Genomic DNA, 12,256 nt, shown 5'->3' with positions numbered 1-12,256 from the left:
TATTGGGTATTGTTTGAATTTTCAGTTTTATATTCTTGCATATACTATCACCTGTTTGTAGTTTTTGATTCTTTTTTCCCCCCAAAGGTATCAATATAGGCATGCATCTCAATAGTACTGTAGTGTTTACTTACAGAATAGCACCTGTCCTTAATCTCAGCCCACTAGCATGCCACAGAAGAGATGAAAAACAAATTTAGACCAAGCAACGAGCATGGCCACTAATTCACTCACCCACAAGCCAAAATCCAGCATAACTCCCAGTCATTTAGAGACAAAAGAAAGAAGACGAAAGTCATCAGTAAGAGACAATGACATTTTTTTTTCTTTACAAAAATAGAATTTTGAAAGACAGGTAGACTAGAAATCATTTTTCCCTTCATCATCAGTTTCCTGTTCCACTCCATTAGAAGTAGCAGTTGAAACTGAAAGGTCCCCATACTCTCCTATCCATCGCATCTGACAGAATCAATATCAGATATGGGGGAACTAGTAGTGATCAACAGAGTTCAGAGAAGGAGAAAAAGTTACAAATGTTCACAAACTTAGAATTCTCAGTCCTCTAAATTATAGATGACATGGGACGGTGACTGTCACACTAAATACAGTCCATCTGGGTAATCAAGTGCTCTATGAGAGGTCTCCTCTTAAAAAACTTGAATCAGCAGTAAGAAAAATTTTGTTGAATTGATATGAAATTTTATCAGAAAGAAGAGAGATATAGAAAAGAAAATAAAAAATAAATATAAAAATATAGAAAATAAAATAAAAGTAAATAAATATAAAAAGAAAAGAAAATATAAAAATAAAATAAATTCAAGCCAAAAGGGATATGAAGAGTTAATCTTTATTAACTTTGCCCTTATGGAGTATCCTACCCAAAGTTAACTTAAATAAGTTTATTTTGGAAAACTCACTTGAACCAGAACTTTATTGGAGAATCAGTGTGTTAGATGCAGAAATCTGGGCGTGGAGTGAGAATGGTCTTCAAATATGCCTTAGATGCTAAGGAACTCTGTAACCTTGGGCAAGTCACCAAGAGACTCTTTGGATCTTAGTTCCCTCATCTGTAAAATGAGAATAATAATAGCACATGCCACTCTTCTGCCACCATTTTAAATCTGTCTCCATACAACACACTGGCTCTGTGACTCTCTCTCCATGCCACCTGCCTCCGACAGCCAGCCCCACTGACATGGAGGATATGAACAAGTATAGAAACATGGAGGAGTTCACCAAGGGCTCCAAAATCAACGTGATCAAGAACCAGCAGGATGATGGTAAAATGTGTATTGGAGGGCTAAGCTGGGACACGAGCAAGAGAGATCTCATTGAATACCTTTCTCATTTTGGAGAGGTTGTATACTGTACAATTAAAGCAGATTGTGTCACAGGAAGGTTGAGGGGATTCAGATTTCTGCTTTTCAAAGATGCTGCCAGTGTCCATAAGGTCTTGGAACTTAAAGAGCACAAGCTGAAGGGCAAGTTGGTAGATCTCCAAAGGGCTAAAGCTTTAAAGGGAAAGGTGCACTCTCCTCCCCAAAAAGAATTTGTTGTGGACTGAGCCCAGTTACTTCTGAACAACAAATCAAAGAATAGTTTGGAGCATTTGGAGAGATTGTGAATATCAGACTTCTTATGGACACAAAAACAAATGAAAGAAGAGGATTTTGTATTATCTTACATACAGATGAAGAGCCAGTAAAGAAATTATTAGAAAACAGATAGCATCAGATTGGTGCTGGGAAGGTGAAATCAAAGTTGCCCAGCCCAAAGAGGTATACAGGCAGCAAGAAGAGAAAGGACAAAGGGGTGCTGCAGCTGGCAGATGAGCTGCATCTAGGGGTCATGTCTGAGGTCAACAAAGCACATATGGTGAAGCATCCCGAGGGGGTAGTGATCTCCAAAACAATTACCAGCCATGTTAAGGGATGACATGGAGAAAACAGGCACCGATGCTACAGTAGCTTGTCTTACAGGATGATGGCATTGAAAGGAGAGTGATCTTTTATTGATCTGAGGTGACTATTTTATAAAAGACTTTAAGTGTACGTGACAAAACTGTGTCCAATTGTACATAGCCCCGATATTTAGTTTTCTTGTTTTTGCTTTGTCCTTTGCCATCAGCATTATGGCAAATGTGGATTTGTGTTCATACAAATTTTATTTGTATAATTTCATGTTAAATGATTCTCAAAAATAAATTACTTGTGATTGTTAAAAAAAATTACACCTGCCTCCTATAGTTGATGTCAAAAGATGTCTTTACTGCTCTACTATAATCTCAAAGCTTTCTGTATAAATGTCAGGGATTATTTTATGTAATCCTACATTTTTCAGTACCATATTTTCAAATTAACACATTTAGACTCTAAATTCTTGATCAAGCAACGCAAGAAAAGGTCACTTTGTCTTACTCCTTCAAATGAAGTAAAGAACCTGATATTTGGGATTATGAGGAGTTCTTCTTCTAATGGTTTTTACCTCATTTCATTCAATCTTTTGCTCTATATCTTAGTGTGTTGACAGTATTTTTGAACTGCAAGCAAACAAAAGGCATCAGTAAAAATAATTAAAGCCATTTCCTTTTTTTTTTTTACTTTTTCTTTTTTGGAGGGAGGAAAGCAGGGCAATTGGGGTTAACTGACTTGCCAAAGGTCACACAGCTAGTAAGTGTTAAGTGTCTGAGGTCGAATTTGAACTCAGGTCCTCCTGACTCCAGGGCTAGTACTCTATTCACTGCACCACCTTAATCCTCCAAACCTTGGAAAAATGATTTACTGAAGACATTTAGGCACATTCTGGCTTAATGGAGCTAAATTTTAGCAAGACATTTCCACCCAAGGTCCACACAGTTAGTGTTAACCTGTAATAGGATTGTACTCAGCTTTAGAACCAGATTGCATTTGTAACCTCACAGGCCTTTTAATACATGAAAACAGTTAAAAGAGAAACTTGGTGACTTTAGTGTTTAATCTGTTCACTCCAAGGATCATTTGCTCAAATGTTAACATTGGAAATTGTCGTAGACTTTATTTTAATAAAGGGACATTTAAGCCCCTTTATAAATCCTTGAAAACATATCCCATTGAAATTGAATGTGAAATTATTCTAGGAAATATCTTCTAAAAGTGACCATAACAACACTGAGGTTCAATTTAAGTAGGAGAATTAAATTCTAATTTTTCCCCTGATTAGCAAAATATTAACTCATTCTATTTCTGGGTAAGTTCCTGTTCCAAAGGGACTGATTTTTCCTTAGGCTGCTGGTGTGAACCTAAAACTGAATCCACAATTGAAGGCACAAGGGCACTTTCAAGAAAACATCCCTCAGTAGTTGGGATGTCATTTACCTTCTCACTATAGTTTAATTAAGAAGACTTTCCACTTGAACTAAAATGTAAATACCTATATGTTTATAGACATAAAAATAAACATCGCATCACTAATATAATGTTCAAGGGCCTTTTCCTCTGAAAAGTATAAAAAAATGAAAGCAAGAGATATGGAGATACTGGTTTTTTATGTTAAAAATAAAAATAAACATTTTTCCGAAATGTTTGATATTACATTTGACTTATAGGGTCTACATTTGAAATAAAGTTTTCTGGAGAACAGGAAAAGCCTTGAGTGAAATCTCAGCTTTAGCTCTTTAAAACAAAGTACTAATATGGCCTTTCTTGTTCTTTAGCATCTAGCATATAGTAGGTACTTAATTAATGTCAAATTAATGTGAATGGGATTGATTAGACTATGGCTATGCAGTCACTGTGGAGAGAACAGAGGGTTTGGGTAGAAAACAGAAGAAAATTATTTTCTTTCTTTTGAAGGTGTGAAACTAAAAGCACTTTCCCCTTCTTCCAACCACTGACAGCAGTGATCGGTGTTGGAGTAAAAGAAAGGGAAGAGGAATGGGTTTACTTATCCAAAATAGGGTTTGAACTGTTAGGTAAGCAATATGATATAAGGAGTATGGAAAAATCAAACTAACTCCGCAGTGGCTAGATGATGATAAAATGATACCCCAGTAGATGAGATACATTGGTAACACTGAGAGCATTTACATTTTCTTTTACCTTATCAGTCATCCACACTTTAATTTGAATCAGTCTCTCATGCTACTTTTTTGAAAATGTGCTTTGAAGGATCTAGGGGCAAGAAAGGGCTTTCAAGGTCTATGAGCAGGTGGTATGGAGAAGAGGGTCGTCTCCAAGTTGAAGTAGAGGGAAATATGAGGTGAATGTGTAGACGTTTATTTTATTTCTCTGAAGACATTATCACAGGGCCCCCTGACATCTGAGCACAGTACCCTAGTTTTACTCTAATATTATCATCTCCTTATTCTTAAGGTAACTTATCACACAATTACCTTTCTTGACAGCACTACAAACTTCCCAGTCACCCAAGTGTATAATGTTATACTCATCCTTAAACTTTCAAAATAGAAGAAGGCTATTTAGGGAAATAAAAATTAATCTTTCCAAGTTTGAAGTCAGATGGGGACTAAATGATGCCCAAGGCTCCTTCCAACTCTGACTCTCTGATCTTGGGATATCCTAACTAAGTGGTGGATATGAGTTTATGGAATATATTCCATATATTGATACTAGAGACTGTGCAGGAAACAATTATGAACAGTTTTGTTGACGAAAATTGGCATATAATTTTTGAAAGGAGAATCCTTGCTAACAGAACTTTTACTTTTTTAACCTTGAAAACTGCTCACATTTGAATCGGCACATACACATACATCCCTCCCCCCCACACATGCACATTTGATGATTGTATTTCTTCTGTGTAACTAGTCACTGGAAGCTTTTACAATAATTCATGCACAATGACATCGCAAAATGAATACCTACAGGCCATGAAAAATGGAATTCTCTGGCCTAGAAATGTGTGCATTTATAAAAAGTAATATTAAGAAGTGTCCATCATTATGCCCTTCTGTGCATTGCACCCTAGGCAACTGCCTACCTTGCCTACTCCTAGTCCCAGCTCTGCTGGAATTACCAAAGATAAACTTCATCTGTTTTATGACTTGGCAGAGGTCTGACTCTGCCCAGAAGCACTATTCTGAGTATGTTTTATCTATGATTTTTTATTCCCTCCCAGCCTTGACATACCATCAAGCCTAACCCCCAAAATGAACTGTATTTGAGAAGAAGGAAAAAATAAAAGAAGAATGGCTAAGAATCAGATATATTAATCCCCCAAACCTTGGAAAATGATGTACTGAAGACATTTAGGAAAATCATAAGCATCTTCCCAATTTCAATCTTGTCTAATGGATTGTACAATACCTTTTATTACCCTCAAAATACACCATTCTGTAAACTGCAGAAATTACTTACATATGGAATATACCTTCATAGATTTATCTCTCCCTTTGTGGCAACATTCCCAAAGTCATTTGTTCAACATCACCATTTAGGAGCCTAGATGGAGAGGAAAAAACCGCAGCATCAATTATCTAGTTAAATTCCTTCATTTTATAGATGGGAAAACTAAGGACCCAGTAGGTCATGTTCAAACAGGTCTAAGACGAGATTTGAATCTAGTGCTTGAGACTCTGGAGTTGCTGAGCTTTCGGTGATGCATAATTTCTCTGTTGAGCCTGGTGCCAGCATACACTTCCTAAGCTCATACTAGCTTAGTTATAGGATGGTAGATTTAGAGCTTGAAGAGCTCTCAGAGGCCATATAGTCTGACCCATTCTATAAAATCTGAAAAAGAAATCACTTCTTACTTTTTCATATCCATCTTCTACTTTGAAAGTTTAACTGTGATCAAGAAAATTAATGCTGCCTTTGGTGACAATAAAATAGATGTAGTGCTTAGAACTGTATAGACATGAGCTGCTTTGGACAGACCAAAACTAGAGCATTGTGTTTAGATCTGGGGGGCCTATACTAGGGAGAATATTCAAAAGTTGGAGCGTGGACATAGTGCCCATAATAGTATGGTTGAAGGGCCTCAAACTTATTGCACACAAGAATCAGTGAATGCATTGGAGATGGTTAATTTGGAGATAGAAGACTTAGGAATAATGAGAAAAATGTGTATTCAAGTATTTTAAGAGATGGAATAGAGAATAGAGATTCAACTCATTCTGCTTTAACCCTTTCTATAGAATTATGGCCAGTGCATTTAAGTTTCAAAGAAGTAGATTTAGGCTTAAAGAAAAGATTTTTTAAAAAACAATTTGTAGAACTACCCCAAAAAATCAATGGCACTATCATTGGGTTCTTCCTCCCTGGGAAAGAAACTTCAATAACAGACTAGTTAACCATGGCCTATATATATATATAGATATATATATATGTATCTATATATCTATATATATATATATATATATGTGTGTGTGTGTGTGTGTGTGTGTGTGTGTGTGTGTAGTGTAAGAGAATATTTTCTTTTAGGGTAGGACTAAATGGCCTCTGAGGTCTCTTCCAATGAAAAGTTTATAACTGTGATGCTTTTTCAGATAGCTTTCTCTCTCATTACTCTTCTGTATTATATTATCTTATAAGACTAAACTCAGGGGCAGTTAGGTGGTGCAATGGATAGAAGAGCACCAAGTCCTGGAGTCAGGAGGACCTGAGTTCAAATATGGTCTCAGACAGTTGACACTAGCTCTGTGACCCTGAGCAAGTCACTTAATCCTGATTGCCTTGCCAAAACAAAACAAAACAAACAAAAAAAACAAACAAGAACTCAGCATTTCAAAGCATGCTTTAGTGTATTCTGTAGCACCTGATTTGTGACCAGTCAAAATTCTGTACATCTTTTAAGTTGACATTAACTTCTACTACCTCCTTGAAGATTTTCCTAATGATTTTTTTCCAGATCAAAATAATTATGACAGTTTAAGTGCAAGTCAAAGGAGTGCTGAACTTTGAATCACTGAACCCAAATTCAAATCCCATACCTACCCCCATACCTGTATGGCCTTGGTCTGGTCATTTTATTTTTCTCTTCCTCAATTTCCTTAACTATAAAATGAGTTTATGCCACTCGATAAAGTCTTAAGTCCCATTGTATATCCACCCCTTTGCATATCTATGAGACTATGATTTCTGATTTTTAAGGGCTGGTGATATAAATATGCATATATACTTCTGATTTTGCTATTTTTTAAATTGAAAATCTTTATTTCTTTTAGGTTGCCAATAAGATGAATCAAATAAAGCTCATCATATTTAACCTTATAAAATCTTGTTTTTCTTTCCTTTTCATCAGACCGGTCTTTATCTAGGGCATTAACAATTTGGCAAAAGGACATTAGTGAGTGGAAGAAAGTCAATACAACCAATATAAATTCTATCAAGGGATAATGCTAGGTTGGAATGAACTCTGCAAAAAGAGATGATTCTCTTTGAGTCATTTTTCTCAAATCAAATATCCAGAAACTTCAGATGTATTCTTAGCATGCTCTCTGACACACTCTCTGAAGCTTTTGGCACAGTTGCTCATCCTCTCCTCCTTGATAGTCTCCTCTCTCAAGATTTTCATAAATCTCGTTTCTTCTCTTACCACCTGACCACTCCTCAGAACTCTTTACTGGATCATCCTCCATGTTATATCCCCTAAACGTTGGTCTCCCTAGCATCTTCCCTCTTCTCTTCTTTCTCTATACTCTCTCACATGTTGATCTCCTCAGCTCCCATTGGTCAAATTATTATATTATGCAACTGATTCTGAGATCTGTGTATCCATTCTTAGTTTATCTCTTGTGCTCCAGACTTACATGACCAATTAGATTAGACATCTATAGGCATCTCCTATTCAAATGTCCAAACACAGAATGAATTATCTTTCCCCAAAAACTTTTCCTAACTTTTGTATTACTGTTGAGGGCATCACCATTCTCTCAGCTACCCAAGTTCTCAGCCTTGGTGTTACCTTCCATTCCTCATATGTTATTCACTCTACATATTCAAATATGTTCTAAATAGTGTATGTCCTCTTCTCTCTACCCACATAGTCACCTCCCTGGTATGGGCCCTTATCAGTTTACATCTGTATTATTTCAAGAGTCTACTGGTTGGGGCGGCCAGGTAGCACAGTGAGTAAGAGCACCGGCTCCAGTGTTGAGAAGATCTGGAGATTGAATCCCGGGCTCAGACACTTAGCACCCACCCAGAAACACCTGGCCGTATAACCTTGAGCAAGTTACTTAACCCCAATTGCTTAGGGGTGGCCAGGTGGCTCAGCGAGTAAGAGCACTGTCTCCAGTGTTGGGATGACCTGGATCAAATCTGGGCTCAGATACTCAGCACCACAACCAGAAATAACTGGCCATGTAACCTTGAGCAAGTTACTTAACCCCTATTGCTTTAAAAAAAAAAGAGTCTACTGGTTGATTCCCTGTATCAAGTCTGTTCTTTTCTATCCTCCACTCAGCTGACAAAGTAATTTTCCTAAAGTTCAGGTCTGATTTTGTGCCCTTCCTCTCTTCTGCTGAACTTATTAAACCTTAATATCTACTGCTTACCTCTAATATCAAATGTAAAATGCTTTATTTGGAATTTAAGGCCCTACCCAACCTTCTACTACTTGCCTTTCCAAATCTTCTTACACTTATTCCCCTACATGTGCTCTATGGGCCACCTACACTGGATTGTTCTTCCCAAATAATACTATATCTCTCATCATCATAAATTTTCACTGACTTTCCTCCAGGCCTATTATACTGTGCTGAAGTCATCAGTCTCAGAAAGACTTGTACACAATGAAACAGGGAGAAGTTAGCACATTGTTCAAATGCAAAATATATGCCTGCCAAAACCGCTATTTTACAGAGAACTCACACAGGGCAGGCACTCACACGGTAGTCAGAAGAAGTGATAAAGAGAAATTGAAGTAGCTCAAAGGAAACAGGAGATGTGCAGACTTAGAGAATCCACAACCAATGTTCACATGAACTATTTGTGCCCGACCTGTGGTAGAACATACTGAGCTTGTATTGCTTTGATCAGCCACAGATGGACACACTGTAACTCGACCCTAACATAGTGATGTTATTTTGGTCCTCTTCAAGAACGGACAACAACTCCAAGTTGCAGAGAAGGTAGAGATCTGCATTGCTCAAAAGAATTTCCCTACTGGGAGTCCCTATGCCTATTAAATTAGGGGACCAGTTACACACACATATGTATATACATTATATATGTGTCTATATCTACATATCTTATAGGTGTTATTATCCCCATTTTACTGAGCTTAGGAAGGCTAAACAATTTGCTTATGGTCATATAACCAGCAAGTGATAGACAGGATTTTAGTTCAGGTCTCCCTGAATCCAAGTCTAGCCCCCTTTTTTACTTCACTACATTGCCTGGAATCAAAAGTGATATAAAGCATGATTTCTGCCCTTAGAAGTTTCCAATTTCATTGGGAATCTAAAATATATTCTTGAAAGATGAACAAAAATAGAAGGATCCTTGGTAGTGTCAGATGACAGAGAGAGGAAACAGCTACCAAGTTCAGAAGAATGACCAATTCTCAGTTATTCAAGAATGAGGGTATGATTCATTTTAAAATTACAGCAAATTCCTTCTTGTTACCTCATCAAGAAGGTCCTAGTTCATCCTTCACAATTAGTCATAATCAATTCTCCTCATGATGGGTGGAATTTTGTTTCATGCAAAAGATCCCACCAGTGCTTTTCCATGTCTCCTCCAACCAATTTGCCAACACGTTGATTGGCTGGCAATTTTTAGAAGGAAATCTATTACCTAACTAAAGGCATAGTTAAAGCAGAAAGTCACTGGGAGAGGGTTACAATTATATCCTCTTCTTTAAATGTCACAGAAAAGGTGTAAAGCAATTAGATGAGGCAAACGCATTCTGCTATCCACAGGTGTTTTCCTATAATGTAAATTAATCTACTAAGGTGAAAACTGCTTGACCTCTGGACACAGACTTGAATTTGTACATGGGTGGGTCGACAGGATTAGAATTTACATGCAAATCATGAGATCCTCTCAAAAGGGGGAATATAAATTATATGATTGGAATTCTAGGAAGCAAATCATAATTCAAATGCAGCAACTCATAACAGTGCCAGCTAGAGTTCAGCCAGTTTCTGTGGTAAGATAGTTAGTAGTCCTATAGGCAAAATGGAATAATAGGTCTGAAACAAATGAAACTACCCATACTAACATGACAAATAATCTCATTAAGGAAGCAAATTACCCACTGCTGCTTGATGACTGGCTGCACAGAGCTCTGGGACAAGTGCAGACTTTGTGATTGACCCATTTTATATGTCATGAGCACATGGGCAAGGATAATTGGCCCCCAAATAATCTTTTTGTTCTTGGATTGATAGAATCTCTTGTACTGCATCCAACAAAAGCCAGAAGATTAAGTTGGTAATGAGATTGTACCTTTCCCTATTCTCATTAGTTTGTCAGGACAAATAATTGATGTGCCATTTTCTCATCTTGCCATGAAAATGGATGAATATGTTGGCATCTCTGCTCCCAAGAAGCTGATTTTTCACTAATGTTTAAAACAGGCTGCTCCACTGTAAAAACACTTCTTTCTCCTAGGAAAGTTTGGTTTCTTTCTCTTTGTTTCTCTTCCCACTGAAAATAATTTCCCCCAATGTAATGAGTCTGGTTATTTTATGTATTTTTCTTTACCCTAAGATTTCTCCTTTCTAGAAAGTGTGCGTATTCATTGTCAGTACTGTATTCCTTGCCGGTGACATGAGAAAGGCACTTGTCTAGGAATCAGGAGACCTGGGTTCCAGTTTGGCCCTCATCACTGTTTTAGCTTTGGGAAGTTACCTAATTTCTCTGAAACTTATTGTTCTCATTTGTGAAATGATGATATTTGACGAGGTGCTCTCTAACACCTATTCCTACCCTAATATTCTCTGATTGCATTAAATATTTTTGATCTTGAAGAAAATGATAATGTAGGAAACAGAAAATCCAAACCATGCAAAGTCTAGGTATCCATTTTCCAGAATCTTTGGAGGCATCTAGTACAGCTACCTATTCCTGAATGGGAAGCTGCTCCATGAAATCCCTCATTTGTAGACATTCAGCCTCTTATTGGAGATCTTCAGTGAGCATTACTTTTGACAAGTATAATTTTCTCTTCTTCACAAGTATAAATGTAAGGCCATTATTTTACCTATCAACCTCAAATCTCCCTCTTGGAAGCCTCTATACAGTGATCCTAGGTCTGCCTCTTGGGGTCAAGAAGAATAAGACAGATGGTAGCAAGGACATTGAATAGTACGGGGTTATAAAAGATGGGAACAAGAAATCAGATTCTAACTCATTTTAGATGGCCTAGACATTCCAAAATAGAATGAAGGTAATTTGTTGAAAACTTGACAATCACAAATTTAACTTATCTTAGAGTTATACTGAATATTTTATACAAAAAAACTAAAGCACATTAAGCAAACTTGAAATATAATTTAAATATTTAATAATGTTATTTTATAGCCATCAAGACAAAATACATGTCCTTGTTTCTCCCCTTATTGTTAATGAAGTTGACATCAATTAGATTTATTTGTAATTGATTTTTCTAGAATTCATATATAGTGGTATGCTAGAGAATGTTTAACAACTGGATCTCCAGGGGGGAGGGTACATATGTCAGACTTTTACATATAATCTGCATTATTAATTTCCCCTTTACTTTTTTAAGTCTAAATAATAAACAAAATAGGGACTTCCAGGGCACATGATAGCAAGATGGTAGATTAGATATTTTCTGTGATTCCCACAACCTATCAAGCCTCCCCAAAGTAGATATCATGCATCAAAGAAAAAGAAACTTCTAGTGTTTCCATGGTCTAGGACACCAAGATTCCAAAAGAAGGTTAAAATTAGTAAAAAAAATTCAGGAGCTGATGCTCACTGACCATGAGCTCACTCAGAGCTCTGTGCTACTGGAAGTTAGGCTACATTATCAGACCCAAACACATGACATAGGCTTACATCAAACCCTAAGCCTGTACTCTTGTCCCTCTCCCTCCTTCTCATGCCATAGAGATGCTGACTACAGACTAAAAAAGTTTTATTGGGTCTGGACAGCCAGCGTAACTAAAGCCATTCACTAGCAAAATCCTGCCAAAGGCTGCAACGTGGAAGTTCCTCCAGTGCAAAGCCCTAAACTGCTAGTAGCTCTGAACTGTCAGTTCTTTTTTTTTTCAAATGCTTTATTTACTTCTGATTTACATCATTCATTTCCGCCAGATTTTGAGTTACAAATTTTCTCCCCGTTT

The 12,256-nt window shown here is 37.0% G+C and overlaps 1 pseudogene; it reads left to right on the top strand.

Moving 5' to 3' along the window:
- Positions 1-1,195: 1,195 nt before the first annotated feature.
- On the top strand, positions 1,196-1,832 carry LOC138157866 (heterogeneous nuclear ribonucleoprotein D-like pseudogene; annotated as a pseudogene).
- The last annotated feature ends 10,424 nt before the right edge of the window (positions 1,833-12,256 follow it).

This window comes from Petaurus breviceps, unplaced genomic scaffold (assembly GCF_028583685.1).
Source record: "Petaurus breviceps papuanus isolate PSGF00001 unplaced genomic scaffold, PetGlider_PUasm1.0 173, whole genome shotgun sequence".
NCBI lineage: Eukaryota > Metazoa > Chordata > Mammalia > Diprotodontia > Petauridae > Petaurus > Petaurus breviceps.
This window is presented reverse-complemented; position numbering and strand designations above follow the sequence as displayed.